The sequence below is a fragment of the Cygnus olor genome, chromosome 3, assembly GCF_009769625.2.
Source record: "Cygnus olor isolate bCygOlo1 chromosome 3, bCygOlo1.pri.v2, whole genome shotgun sequence".
In the NCBI taxonomy this organism is placed as follows: Eukaryota; Metazoa; Chordata; class Aves; order Anseriformes; family Anatidae; genus Cygnus; species Cygnus olor.
The window spans coordinates 42010963-42026478 of NC_049171.1; the positions used below are offsets into that span (position 1 = coordinate 42010963).

Below are 15516 nucleotides of genomic sequence, written 5' to 3' on the forward strand. Positions count from 1 at the left end.
ACAGCATATATCCCAGCCTTTTCCAATTTTCTCTTGCATATGGTGCTCAACACTATATGTGGTCTGCACTTAAGTATAACCAGAAGCACACCCCACTATGGCCAGCTCTTCCCTTCATCTTATTTTCCTTAAATATTTTTGTAAAAACATTACTGTTTTATTTCTTGTGCCCATTCAATCCACACTGCTTTGTGTCCTGAGTCACTGCTGAGGTCATCTTGTTATTGAGAGCACAGAGGGTGCCTGTGTCACCCAGGAGCTTTTGTCAACATAGCTATACTGACTGAGGGCATGGCGAGTTCACCCCACCAAACTGACATCATGCTGTTACCAAAGATCCTGTGAACAGAGTTATGACAAAACATCTATTTGGTTGTTATCTTAGGTTAAATCAAAGTCACAAAAGGACAGAAAAGCTCTTGCTGGCTTTGGTTTGGTGCTGGGAATGGAGCCTGGATTGTTCAGATGCAGTTGTGCTTGCAGGGCCTTGATTTCTGAAACTGCAACTTTTGATCTCTAAATATCTACAGAGATTTCAAACAAAATCCCGCAACAGGACAGAAGCTGTAATGGTAAAAGTAAGCACCAGTTTCAAAACTGCAGCCTGAACTTCTCTCCCTTCTTCCACCCAAATGGCAGCTGCCTAGTCTTGAAACAATAAATGTGTGTGTTTTGTTTTGTTTTGTTTTCAGTCCATGTTTCTCCAGTGTCTAGAGTTCCCCCTTTTTTATGTGACCAGACTGCATATAGTGCACATATGACCATGACATAGCTAAACAGTTCAGTGCCTAGATTGGGTTGATGTCCTATAAGGATCTATCAGAAGGAGAGATCTTCTCAGAGAATCCTTAAGACACAGCAGAGATGTTGGATGGCTTTAAAAAACACAGTTATGACAACTGCTTTCCATTAAGGACACAACTAGAGGAGAAACAGCTCTCCTTTTCAGAAACTAGCCTACTAGTTAGACATTTGCCAAGGAAGTGAGAGAACCCGAACCTCTGAGAGTTAACTGTAGCCTACATTGTTCTAGAAAGACATCTTCATACTGTGCTATAAGTAATTTAAATTAATGAAGGGCACTTACTGCCTTCCCCCTTAATGTCACAGTCCAAAAAAAGACATCAAGAGTCTTTCGGATGAAGGGAGAGAGGAAGAATGCCTACAAGAGAGAACAGTAGCCAGGCCATTTGCTGGTGCTTGCTTCTATACATGGTTATTCTGTCAAAGATAAGACATCACTGAAGGAGAATGTTATAGACCATCCAGTCAAGCAGAAGAAATAGATGATGGCTTTGAGCAGGGGACTGGACTTTAAAGATAATAAAAAATCAGAGGCCTATTGAATTTTGTGAGGTACACAGGAGAGTTGGAAGGTAATTTTGGCCTTTGGTACCAATCTTACACCTAAATCCCACCAAATTTTATTTATTTATTTATTTATTTTGACTCTGTCTCTTGTCCTGAGACAGCTGAAAAGAAATAAGGAGCATTTGGATATTTTTAGAAGTACTTTGTCAATAACATGGAGAATATTTTGCCTGTGATTATTTTGGGGCTGTAGGGATTATCAATGCTACTTTTATGCTGAGCCGAAGCTCATTATTGAGCAGGCCTTTGAGGCATTTTGTGAATCAGGGGTTCTGCTGCAGGCATTAATTTTCACTGAACCCTTCCTCTAAATATAGCACAGCCACAAAGCAGTTCTCTGCGCTCTGTATTAAACAATGTCTAAAATCCTGGTTCTCTCTGTAGTAACAGAGCTACCAGGAAGCTCAGGGGACAACCATGTCAGACCTGTGAACAAGGAGCCAGCAGAAAGTCTTACCCTGGGATTCAGCTGATGTTACCATGTCAGCCTGAATCACTGCAGGGAGGAGGGAATAGCAATGCTTTTCTATTTCTAAACACTCTCCTTTACATTAGTTTAGTTTATGCAGCATGCTATACTGCATAGTTTCATTTCAACCTATGCAGAGTTATACTGTTGGCATGTTACTTTTGCTATTCACTTAAAAATAGAGAATATAAAACAGGGAATGTAAGCTATAGCAAGGGTGACAGATGGAATTCTCCCTCTTATGTAAAAAATGCAATATAATGAATATTTATGCAATTGCTTTTTTACTGTGTAGCAATACAATGAATGGATCTTTGTGCTTGCATCATAGCCCTTGTAGTCCTAAAACCTCATGGATTGTCATATACATCAAATGGCACAGAAGATTCTAATTTCTTTTCATTATCAAATAGAGAAGAAGATGCACCTTCTTGCAGGAGGTGGGAAAAAAGTCCCACAGATATTTAATTAAAAATATTAAAAGTATATTTTTGTAGACAAAAATAAAAATAATAATAATAATAAAAAAAAAAAACGTAATAAAATCAAACAGTCTAGCACACAGCACACTTTAAACATACATCCCGTTCTACCCTGAATCAGTTCTTTTCCAGCAGCGATCATCAAGAGAGATGAAAGTCTTATTTTAAGCTTGTGCCTGCATCTTTTTATAGCTTTTTTTCTGTATTTACAAAACCTGTGAAATAAAATGTAAAAATCATCTATTTAGCTAACTATAGCTAAATATGAGCTAACTGTAAGATTCACATTCCGGAATATAAAGGAAAAATGTTATATTATTTTGTAAACAGCTGACAGTCTTATTTTGTAAACGACTGACAGAAATTACATGCAACAAAGTGTTTGATCAATTATTTTGAACAGTCTCATACTCACTTAGAATTTCAGTGAAAAAATCATTAAATACATCTTTGATGAAAATATATGTTTTCTGAACAACTCATAAAATATAAGAATAGTCAAGGAAAAAAGAAACCAAGGTATGAAGCCTTCATGCAAGGCATATCTTTGAACAACTCTGGAACACTACTGTACTTAACAGCTATTGAAAATAAGGAAAATATGCTGGAGTGAATTTTCATGTCAGTCTAGTTACACAAACATCAATCCATTTGTTACTTGTGGATAATTTTAACATGAACAAATTATATATTTTTCCCATAAAAAAATGTCTTCAGAAGAAAGCAATTCCTAAATGACTGATCCAAAAGAAATTCAGTAATTCAGTAAGGAGAAGTTCATACTATGCCCTCTGGAATATTTAAGCATGGTTTGGGAGTAGACTTAGAAAATCAGAACTCCAAATACTTTGTGGGTAGAATTCTTCCTCCTAAACCTGCCTTGCACTGTCTGTGAACCCAGAAAACTAATGCCCAAGAGGCTGTTTGAAAGCAAGCGTAGCATGTTCTTAATGAATGTTTAAATCATGAGACTCTGACTAAATGTGGGATAGTTCTTATAAATTCCACTTCCTGGCCAATTTCTGTTTGTCAAGGTACTGCACATACACACTTATTTTAGAACATACTGTTCACTGTTTTGTTAAGTCATAATATAATTGCTAAGTAAATACATCCTTTCAGTACCCATAATGCAGGTCTATTGTTTTTAAATTCTGTGTTGCTTAATTTAAAAAAAAACAAGGTGATTTAATCCACTATCTTCTTCAGCAACACAATGGACTTTGCCAATCATCATACTAAATTTGCTAAAGAGATAAGAGCTAAAATGAGCGTGCTTAGCTTTGCCATCTATCACGCAGTACCAGTGAGTGTCCTGCTTGGTATGCAACATAATTAAATGTTGTCCTTGAGGAGTTTATATATTGCTTATTTGCATTCTACAGTTATAATAGAAAAACTCCTGTACCTTGTAAGCTTGATCTCTATAGCTCTTTATCAATGGTGTATTACTGTATTTTCAAATAGCAGAGATGCATTTCAGAAAGTACAGAGCTTGTAAATATGCTTGCATTTACCCCCCAAAAATTGGGGTTCTCATAGTATCTACCTGAGGGTCCTAATGCTGGGAGTGCTCTGTGGATCAGACAGCTCCAGAGACGCAGCCCCCCCGCCTTGCTCATAAGCCTGTCTCATCAATGGTCTGAGCATCAGCAGCAGGACCCCCAGGAGGGGGAAAGAGCTTGCCAAACTTGTCAATGTGCTCGGGGCCCTGACAAATAAGAAAAATGCGAACTGCTGGGACTGTCATAAGGCATTGCAACTCCTCTGTGGTTAGGAATGCCCAGAGTGATACCCACAGTGTTTCCATAGGAAAGTAGTGCAGGTATTACTAAAGTGTTGTGCTCTTCAGCCTCTCCTTGGTGTCAAGCTGTAAAGCCAGTGACAGCATGGAACTCTCTCACAAAGTTAAGGATAAGAGTAATCATTTGCAAGCCCACACTTTACTGTTATTTTAGAAGATCATTGACTATTTGAGTCACTTGTCTGTCAGAAAATGAAAAGTTTGTCAGAAAATCATGCAGTGCCTTTCACTGTTTTTTTGCAAGAACAACCCATATGGCACTAATACAGTATGCAAATACTATTTACTTAAGGCATGATTTATGATTTTAAACCCTTCTTTATACTTTGTTGACAATGAGGTCTATGTATATTTTGTATGCAAGCAGATTAGTAGATTTATATAATTTACCCTTGTTCCATATAACATTAATTTGCTGATTAAAATCAGGGAAAGAAAGAAAAAAAAAAAAGAGAGAGAGAGAGAATTACACAATCGTTACATTATTGAAAGCTTTAAGTAAAATTACTGTTATAGGTAATTATGTAGAAACACTGTGAAATGTTCAAGTTCGCAGAAAATAAATAAATAAATAAAAGAAGCAAGAAAATGAATATGAAGACATGACTTGGTGTTGTTATAGAACTTCTGAATGCTCTGAGTGAACAGAGAATGAGCATAAATAGCAGAGAAGATATATGAAGACACTTCCATTAAAATGCCCTATTCAATATCCTGTTTTCAGTTTCCTCAGAATTTGGCCTTTTTACAAAGGTGCTAGCTGAATATCACCCTCTCTTATTGAAGAGTTTGTCTAATAAACCATTAAATAACAGCAAGAACATGAGATTAAAGACCTGCTTTTTTTTTTTTTCCTCTACACAGAGATGTTCTTCCTCCTTTGTACTTCTCAATGAAGAAGATAGAGGTTTTTAAGAAATTCATATCTTTTTAAGTGCTTCTGGGATATTTAGGGCAAACTTTCTGTTAAATTATGTCCAAGTTACTCAGCAGATACCCTGGTCAATAGACTGGAAGCTAGCTCCTGTCACACCTGTGTCAAGCCGGCATGAAAAACAGCATTAACTAAGTGGCGAAGCAGTCTGCATGGACACGTTTTCAAGCTGTTTAATCTGTTGGACACGCTTAGTAAATATTCACAAAAATCCCTCCAATATTCCCCCCCAATAAGGGGAAAAAGTAAAAGGAGTTTCTGGAACTACACCAATTCTTCCAATTAAAATACTCACTTATCTGTCCTTTCTTGGTAATGTGTTTACAAACTCTGAACAAAAATGTAAATAAAGAAGTATAAATTACTTCTGCTGTCTGATCCAAGCCTGTAGAAAAGCTGCAGGTGAAGCTACAATCTAAAATTCACAAGAGGGTCAGAACTGATTTTTCAGGTACTTAACAGGGGAGGATGTGTTGCCACCACACTTTACACTGCCTAGGAAAAGAGAAGTGTCTCTGTGTCCTTTACTCATTCACTGCTTGGTCTTTCTCAGACGTGTTCTCTGAGGCTGGAATATCAGGATCTATTTGCCCACATCTCCTGCCTGTTTTCTGTGAACAGGCAGAAGAGGACTGTCAAGAAGATCTCTGCTCTTCTCCTTTGGAGTGCTGGCAGCAAAGGAAGACAATTGGGCTGCAGAACTACAGAGCTGAATATGCTTGTTGCCTCCTTCACCACCAGGAACAAAATAGAAGCAGAGGTATAATTTATTAGCAGCAATTTGTTTTGGCTAGGTTGTAAAACTACAAACTAACCTTCCTCAACTTTCAGGAATGCCCAGAATTAAAGCCCATATGGCATCTACTTTATCAGATTCTTTTTATGTGAAGATTCACTTCAAGTGACTGCTTATCCCAGCCACCCATATGTGTAGTGTGGTGGCCCAGACTTTTACACAAGACCACGATCATAAAATTTACTGAGTTCTATACCCCAGTTGTTCAGCAGAAATTCCTTCAAACTGAATGAAAAATAACATGCAGGACCCATACTTTGGGCCTGCTGGCTGATGGCATTCACCCATGTTGTGTTTTTTCTACAAGATGTCAACACAGAGCTGCCATCACTCAGAAGGGCATGCTTCACTTTAAAGCCTCAGCCCCCCAGACTGGTACTAACCAGTAGCTTATATTTTATGTCAAATTTCCTGCCTCTGAAATATTGTCTTGCTTTTAAGGTTGCATGTTTACAAAAGCAGATGTTCCTTCAAAATGTTAAGAAAATCTGTCATGTTTTTTGAGTTAAAGGTTGCAGAGTTACTCTGATCTGAAATCTTAACATTTGCTTCTTTTTTTATCATTATTTTTTCTTTACTGCCTCAATGTCTTCTTGCTAACAGACTTATCCTAGTTTAAATATTCTGGGATCTTTAGAGTAGCCACATTTTCAATATAAATTCCTCACTATGATCACTTATTCTGGTCAATTGTGTTAGGTCCCAATTCTGTGAGAACTAAATAAATGACAATTTCACTTAAGAGCTTAATGGAGGATTACTGTGGACTTTGCTGTAAACAGTATTACTCCCTCTACAATAGAGTGGTTTCAAAGAGTTTTATTTCATGGGCAAATTGGGATTTCATGTGGCACATGTAGCTTTTGTTAGGTTTTTTGAAAAGAGAAAAAAGCTCACAAACTAAATCTTACTTTTCACCTACCAACAGTAGGTTGTTTTTTTGTTGTTGCTTTTGTTTTTGTTTTTTTGTTCAGGGACGATAGGTATATGTTCTGTAGGTATCTCTTTTTCAGGTGTATTGGCAGTACTGAGAAACAGATGAAATCATCTGGATAAGACGGGAAATGTCAGATCATACTCTGGGGCTCTCATTGATTTAGTGACAATATCTTTATGACTGAGATTATGTAAAACAGAGATTTTTCTTAGGCCACATGAAGTAAAGTCATTTCTAATGCCTTCTTTGGAAGAGGAATATTGTTATTACAAGAAAGTGTATGTACACCATTTTAAAGAATAACAAGCTTTACTTTAAGATTGGACCAGTTATTTTTTTCTAATGGTTTGTCCTAGTTTGTACATAATTAATTCAATGAATACCTAAAGGTGCATGTTAAATCCAAGCTCTGATTTGATCATTATAATGCTCACTTCTCCTTTCATATCTGTATATCTATCTATACTACTAGACCCAGCTAAATTCATAAGGGCTCCTTCAGGTTGGAGGGTTTACACTTTATCTAGTTTAAAAAGGCTTGAGGATAAACCTCAAACATATAAAAATAATTGACAACCATAAAATCAAGGGGATTTATAGAACTGTCAAGGTAAATTGATCATTAATTGGATTTTTTTTTCTAAAATACAAGTGCCATCTGAATGCAATTAATAGACATATGTCATATGAAAAGGTATATTAATGCAATTAAAATCTAATGAATTACAATTCAGTTTCATTAAAATCTAATTACTCATCTAGATTTATATAACTGGGACCTGAAATTAATAATGGAGGTTTGTTTCTCTGACATGTGTTTGCTACCCTCAGTCAGAGCTACTTCATTCCCAACAGCTAGGCAGACAGGATTTGCATATTTTTTTTAAGAGATTCATCTGCCTCTGAGTCCATGGGAAATATTGCTATGCCTTCTTTCCATTTATAATGATATTTTCAAAGACGATCTGCATTTTTCAGTGTGGGTGATGTGTTCTCATTAGCAGCCAGAGTTCCTTCATGCATTAATTTTTCCCCTTTTTCAGAGCGCAAATTCAATATTTTCCCCATTCCTTATGCCACGTATCGTTCTATGAATCCTTTTAAAGCTATGAACGGATTTTAGAAGTGCTTAGGCAGTAGTAGTTCTCATGGGTATGCTTTCAGAGCTGCTGGATACAAAACACTTCCAAGTTATTTCATCTAGATTCTTAACAAGGAAGAGAAGTCACCAGAAAGATTCATCAGAGGTTACAATAGTTTGCGTTCTAACAGCCTAGCCAGTGGCAATGATGTTCATTTGCCAGAAACTATGGAAGAGTATATCTTCTATTACAAGATGTTTGTAATTAAGATCTGTTTGTTCTTTATGTAAAAGAACTTTCCTGATTTCCTTCAGTTCAGTGGAAAATTTAAAGAAAACCTCTTTGAACATCTCTGTCAGTTTTACCAAAATCAGTTCATATGGAGAAATGTTTATACAGGAAAGTTATAGCTGTTTCCCAGTAAGAGAAGTACCAAGTCATTTCTCATTAAACAACTGTCCATGTGGGGTTAGTCTCTTCTTTGATCTCAGATGTATGGTTTTCAATAATTTAGGACTCCCTGGAAGAAATCTGTACAATATTAGGCAACTCTGCTTTGAGCTGTCCCTGCATAGATGGGAGAAAAGATAATCTTGATGAGATTAAATCCTTTTAGTTTCACAGGTTAGTCCACAAGCACAGGAAGTTTATGAAGGCAAATAAAACCAGTGTAAGGTTTTGCTGTTTCTGTCACCTCCACATGCAATAATATCCATAAACAGCCACTGTCACTAGCATTGTAAGTGTGCCTAGCTGTAATACTTCTTTTCTCACAGCACAAAAACTAGACTGGACAAAGCATCGATAAGAATACAATACACAATATTTCTGCTTACATGTGGAGGCAGACTACACATTCAGTTTCTTCCATCTCTAATATTCATCAACCAAATTTTACTTAAATGTACCAGTTGATACATTAGGAACCGAGTATCTTACCCTACCTTGCTTGTTTTGTACACCCTATGCTATACATTTCATACACAGTGCAGCTAGTACAGATTAAGATAGGATGTGAATTTAAAACAAGAGAAAGCCTTATCTCTTAATGTACTTCCAGAGTGGACTTAAAAGTAGAGTTTTAACATGGAAAGAAAGTATTAAAAACATAGTTTGAGCAGAACATCACTAGTTAAAAGCAGGACAGTTTCACTTGACCATGATGCTAAAGAAAAACTTTGTGCTGTATAATTTGTTCTTAAGATTCATATTCTTTCATGTCACAGCATTTTCCCCAAGATTTCTCATGGCAGTTTTCCATAAAACTGAAACGTAATTGGTAGATCAGGTTCTTCTGATATCTGTCATGTGACACAAGTGCACTTCAACTTTTCAAGAGTTAGTATTCTTATTGCTAAAACCAAATAACAATATTCTGTGTCATTCTCTTTGTATACCTCCAGAGGAGAACCTATGACACAAATGCTAAGAGTAATTATTGATTTTTGCAAGCAGATCCACTAAAATTGTCCTTGAATCATACAGGTTAAGTAGACATTGCACGCATTAAGCACCCTGTTGTCTTCTATAGTATTATGTGTCTTCTTTCATTTCATTATTCTCTGCTTTTCTATATGATGTCTTCATACTAGTCAGAGAGAGGAGTGAAGTAAAGCCTAGAGAAGCAGAAGAAGAAGAAGACATTGTTTCACCAGCAGAAGCTAGAGGAATCTCAAGGCATTGACACTGCACCATCCACAATAATAATTTTGTACAACAGAAAAATTCTGCTTGAAGAAAACCTTTCTTCATAGTCCATCCCCAGTTCTGGGCTGGTTATGTTTTGAGTCCCTTTGACCTACCTAAATTTTAATGCAACTATAATACAATTCATTCTTTAGAGAAAGTTAATTTCCAAATAACAGCGTTCAGGAGAGAGAATCAAAATAATTCCCTCAACTACAACAAGCCAAAAGAACCTCTGATCAGTTCTTCAAGGTGCATCTTCCATGGGGAAGGACAGGGAGTGCAGGGGAACCTAGCTGACATTCACAGGTTTTGCTTTAAACACTTCAAAAACACCATCGTAGCCTAAACCAGCAACTGAACAGAGCTAACATTGTAGAGGAAACAACTTTTTTTTTTTTTTAAATCTTTTAATTGCAAATTCTTGGGGGTTAATTATAATTAAATAAATTATTTCATTTATTACTATTACAATTGAATGTTTAATTATCTTGGTAGGTAGTATTTAATTATTCTTTTTCTTAACCCCCTTTTTCCTGTCAGTCATTATCACCAAGAAAGCTGGCAAATAGAGGACAATGATCAACCTCTATATGGGGTGAGAAGACAACTGTCAGAGAGTCTGTTACTCAGGCAGAATTACCGAGTTCTCAGGAATGGAAGCATGTGCTTTCCTTTCCAGTGAAAGGGCTGTTTTGGGAAGTGGTGACACTAAATGCCATGTCACTAGAGAATAATCTGTTCTGACAGGCAATAATCAAAACCCATTGGCAAGCAGCAAGAAGGATGTTTAAATGACTTCTGACTTGGAGAATAAAGCTTCTCATGACTAATTTATTTCCAGAGAAAGAGTTGCACAGGGACTCAAAAGCAAACATCCCACAAATCCTGTGTGAGTTTCAGGTAGAAACAGAGTTCTGTTAAGTCTATGAAACTACCGTGTAGACAGATTTAGAAGCATATTAAAATAAGAAAACAGAAGGGCTTAGCAGTAAAGAGCTAGTCAGTCAAGATAAGAAAGTCTTCATTATCCTTATGTCTTAAAGCAATATTCTTTGCATTAAACATTTCATAGTGAGTTATGTAACAGTTACCAACATTTTAGAAATGTTCAGAAAGCCCCAGTATATGAGAAATTTGGTAGATGGATTTCCAATTCCTACATGCATCCAGAAAGAACCAACTTCCAGCTCACTTTCTGCATGAAAATGTCCTTGATTAAAAGTGCAGTCATAATTGTATATAGATCAAAGTGTTAATCATCTTGGCTGACAGCACCTGTGATGCAAAGCACTAATATTCTACCCACTATTCTCTTTGAAAAATGACCTCTCCAACTGTGAAACACAGACATGCCTTGTATTGACTGTTTTAATGTGTTTGGAGGTTCATAAAGCTGGGCTTCTATCTTGCAAGTATTTTGGCAGATGTCTGTCAATCAGTACCTTTCATTAAGCCAGCAGGCACTTTAAGAACCATTTAATCTCTGAGCAGTTCAGTTCTAGGGAAGATGTGCTCGAGTACAGGTCCTTGTAGAGGTCCTTGTAACAAAGGCCCTTGTAAAAGAGCTCACAGTCCAAAGCTCTAATTCTGTAATGATCTGTCTGTCCAAAGATCCCTGAACCAGTGAAGAATTTATTATGTTGGCCTCTCCCCATACGGAGGCGTCTGGAAAATGGGAAGCAGTGATAAATCAAGAAATGTAGGATGTAGAACAAGCATCAGTGAATGAAAAAAATGGGAACATAATTTTACACATTTAAAGTGGAAAAAAAAAAAAAAGACTAACTGGTCTTAGATATGTTCATGTTCAAAGTGACATGCTAAGTGGATGAAGGAAAGGCTGTGGATGTGGTCTACCTTGACTTCAGTAAGGCTTTTGATACCATTTCCCACAACATTCTCCTCAAGAAACTGGCTGCTCATGGCTTGGACTGGCGTATGCTTCGTTAGGTTAAAAACTGGCTGGATAGCCGGGCCCAAAGAGTTGTGGTGAATGGAGTCAAATCCAGTTGGAGGTCGGTCACTAGTGGAGTCCCCCAGGGCTCAGTACCGGGGCCAGTCCTCTTTAATATCTTTATTGATGATCTGGATGAGGGGATCGAGTGCACCCTCAGTAAGTTTGCAGATGACACCAAGTTAGGTGCATGTGTCGATCTGCTCGAGGGTAGGAAGGCTCTGCAGGAGGATCTGGATAGGCTGGACCGATGGGCTGAGGCCAACTGTATGAAGTTCAACAAGGCCAAGTGCCGGGTCCTGCACCTGGGGCACAACAACCCCAAAGCAGAGCTACAGGCTGGGAGATGAGTGGTTGGAAAGCTGCCTGGCCGAGAAGGACCTGGGAGGACTGGTTGATAGTCGGCTGAATATGAGCCAGCAGTGTGCTCAGGTGGCCAAGAAGGCCAACAGCATCCTGGCTTGTATAAGAAGCAGTGTCGCCAGCAGGTCTAGGGAAGTGATTGTCCCCCTGTACTCGGCTCTGGTGAGGCCGCACCTCGAGTACTGTGTTCAGTTTTGGGCCCCTCACTACAAGAAGGACATGGAGGTGCTCGAGAGAGTCCAGAGAAGGGCAACGAAGCTGGTGAGGGGTCTGGAGAACAAGTCTTACAAGGAGCGGCTGAGGGAGCTGGGATTGTTCAGCCTGGAGAAGAGAAGGCCCAGGGGTGACCTTATCACTCTCTATAGGTACTTTAAAGGAGGCTGTAGAGAGGTGGGGGTAGGTCTATTTTCCCACGTGCCTGGTGATAGGATGAGGGGGATTGGGCTAAAGTTGCACCAGGGGAGGTTTAGGTTGGATATTAGGAAGAACTTCTTTACTGAAAGGGTTGTTGGGCATTGGAATGGGCTGCCCAGGAAAGTGGTTGAGTCACCATCCCTGGAGGTCTTTAAGAGACGTTTAGATGTTGAGCTTAGTGATATGGTTTAGTGGAGGACTTGTTAGTGTTAGGTCAGAGGTTGGACTAGGTGATCTTGGAGGTCTCTTCCAACCTAGACGATTCTGTGATTCTGTGATTCTGTGATTCTGTGATTCTATGTAAGTGAGAGAGTCAATGATAAACTGGCAGGCATACTGGTAGAGTACTGTATTTTTCAGTACTCTGTTCCTTCAAGAACTGGATTTCTAAACAAAAGGCACAGCAGTAAATCAGGCATCAGCAAAGCTCTGAGCTTCTGGAAGACACTGCCAAGACTAGGCCTGTGGGCCTTGTTGGCTTGAATTCTTGTTACAGGCATTTAATGACAAAAAGTTGAAAGGTGGTTCCAGAGCAAGGGACAAACTAGAAGAAAATGAAAACATGTAAAAATCAGAAGGATTATTTTGACCATGTGAAGATTGCAATATTCATGATCCAGTTATCAGGATAATGAATGGCTGTATTGGGTCATAGGGTTATTAAGTGTATATGAACATTGACATGATTTAATAATAAGCAAAAAAGAAGCAAACAATACTGCTACAGCCACAATTCTCTGAATATATGAGACTGGATTGTATTAAAGTAATGATATCTTTTATTAGACCAGCTGACAGAGATAGGAAAAAATGAACAAACAAACAAGCGAACAAACAAAAAACACACAAAAAATGCTCCATATTGGAAGCAGGAGTAGAAAAATCACAAATTAGTTGCAGAGTAGGAATGAGCATTTCCTGTTGAACTTCTTATACGCTAATTGATAAGACCAAATTCTGATAAGCACATATGGGAGCAGGAACTTTGCAAGAGAATAGGAATTACTTCAGGATCAGAGCAGAAGGAAGAATTTTTATTTATTTTATTGAAAAAAACAATATCTCTGTGGATATATGGATGATGGATCTATGACTTTAAGTATATAGTAGAGTAATACATTTTAGTTCCCAGGCTTGTCTTTTGAAAGTATTTTATAAGTCTCCTTTGAGTATCAGGACTGAATAGTCAAAAATGAAGTAGCTGCTCTGTGAAAAAGTTTTTCCCAGTGGTAGCTGTATATTTATGTTCTGCATCGATTGCATATGTGAATTCATTTTAGTGCACAGTGGGGATGTTGTTTTATCTAAATAATTTCAAAGAAGACATTTTGTGCACTAGATGAAATTCTGCAATACACATGCTAGATGTTGATGATTCTATTGTGAGAGAAAACACTGATCTATGTCACTATGCATTATCATATAGAATAACTGAAGATCAATACTTGAATCTAGAACACCAGTTCCCTCCCAGAGCCATGATTTACAGATACTCCAGCTTATCTGATCTGCAAAGAACACTCACAAAACCCTCTTAATCAGTCTAAATATGATGTTCACCAACAAAAGTATTATTCTCATGAAATAAATCACACCTGAATATTGCTGTGACTTCCTGCAGTGCAAACAAAACAAAATAAAACAACAGAACCCACTGATCATACCCTTCTTCACAGCCAGTTTCAATGTATATTGTGTTTTAAAATGGAGTGCACGAGATTCGAGCTTTTCCCATACTGATAACAATATAATCAAACCATTACAACCTGTTCCGAAAGATAACCCACCCTGAACCCTTTTTGCCAGTCTCACTACTCTCTTGAGCTTTCAAGTACTCTTCTACAGATTATAATTTTTTCATCAAAAGCAAGCTTTTCATAAACCTGCATACATCACACAAATGAAAAAGCTCTTAACACTGCTCCACAGGCGTTGCAATAAATGTCTCACCAAAGCCAAGATATGTCCCTCTAGTCTGATAACCTCGACTTCAAGTTGTTCTTCTTTTCTCTACTATTCTCCTTCCATACTAACAGCCCCGCCATTTACCCTTTCCCCAAATGCCCCATTTTTGTTCATTCTTATTTGCTATATATGACCATTCTTAATACTCCTACCTTTGTCAGTAGTCCCATTAAACTAGCATCTTCCTTGCATTTTCTATACTGCTCGTGTTAGTGTTTTTTTCACAACATAACATTAAAAAAAAAAAAAAAGGAGCAGAAGATTGTTGTGTAGATCTGGCTATAGACTTAGCAGATCAGTGAGGCTAAGGTGAGACAAATTTGGGTTTATAGTACTTTGCTACTTGCAAAGTCACCAGAAAAAAATAATAATTATATATATATATATTGTCTTGTATTATCTAACATCCTTTTGATCCAACGTTTCAATGATCTTTTACCATGCAATGCTTTACCTTTATTCTCACATAACACTTGATAAAACATAGCTCCTGATAGAATGAACCCTTCTCAGTATAACCGTTTTAACTTGAATGCTGTGGAACTCATTTTACCTTGTAGTGAAATAAGGTGAAGAAAATATTATTTTTTAGTTTCATTTCCTGAGAAACATTAGGAGGATTATGAAAAACCTTCTTCTTACATCATCAGCATGAAGAGAAAAATATAACAGGGTTTTACTAGAATTGAAAGTAAACAATCTAGGAGAACAAAATCAGAGAAGGAGGCTGTTCAGAACACAAGAACCACAAGGATGGACATTGCCTTAGTTGTTAATGCAAGATACAGAAGACATGAAACACGTAGGCACTTAGGGACAACTTTATTAAACAACACAGACTAGATTTTCTCAACAGGAACTATCCCATACAAATCACCTTCCTCTGGTAACATCTTCTATCTTGAATTACATGATATTACTCAATCTCAAAACCTCAGTGCCTAACATCCTCCCATTGCATAGGATGGAGAAAGAAACTTGGTATTACACTAGATATGATAGTCTGCTTCTTAAGTATTTGTTTTTGCAGACTAGGAGTTTACAGTCTGCTGCTCTGTCCTGGCAGAGTGGCCCCCTTTCCCACCTTCAGGAGGAGGTAGTACACCTTGAAATTTATTACTTGATAATGTGGAAGGAAAAGGTACAGGAGTCATACCTTGGAACAGTGAAATATTTTCTTTTCTCTGCTAGTCCATGCAAATACTTCCTATTTCGGAGGCTGATGTTGGGGGAAATTTTCAGAAGCACAACACAGT

General features: G+C 37.6%; 1 long non-coding RNA gene across 1 annotated transcript in view; it reads left to right on the forward strand.

The window, feature by feature from the left end:
• The first annotated feature begins 5687 nt into the window (after positions 1-5687).
• LOC121068161 overlaps positions 5688-15516 on the forward strand; it is a 29187-nt gene continuing 19358 nt past the window's right edge. Inside the window, exon 1 of the long non-coding RNA XR_005818667.1 lies at positions 5688-5820. This is a non-coding gene — a long non-coding RNA (uncharacterized LOC121068161). The remainder of the gene's footprint in view (positions 5821-15516) is intronic.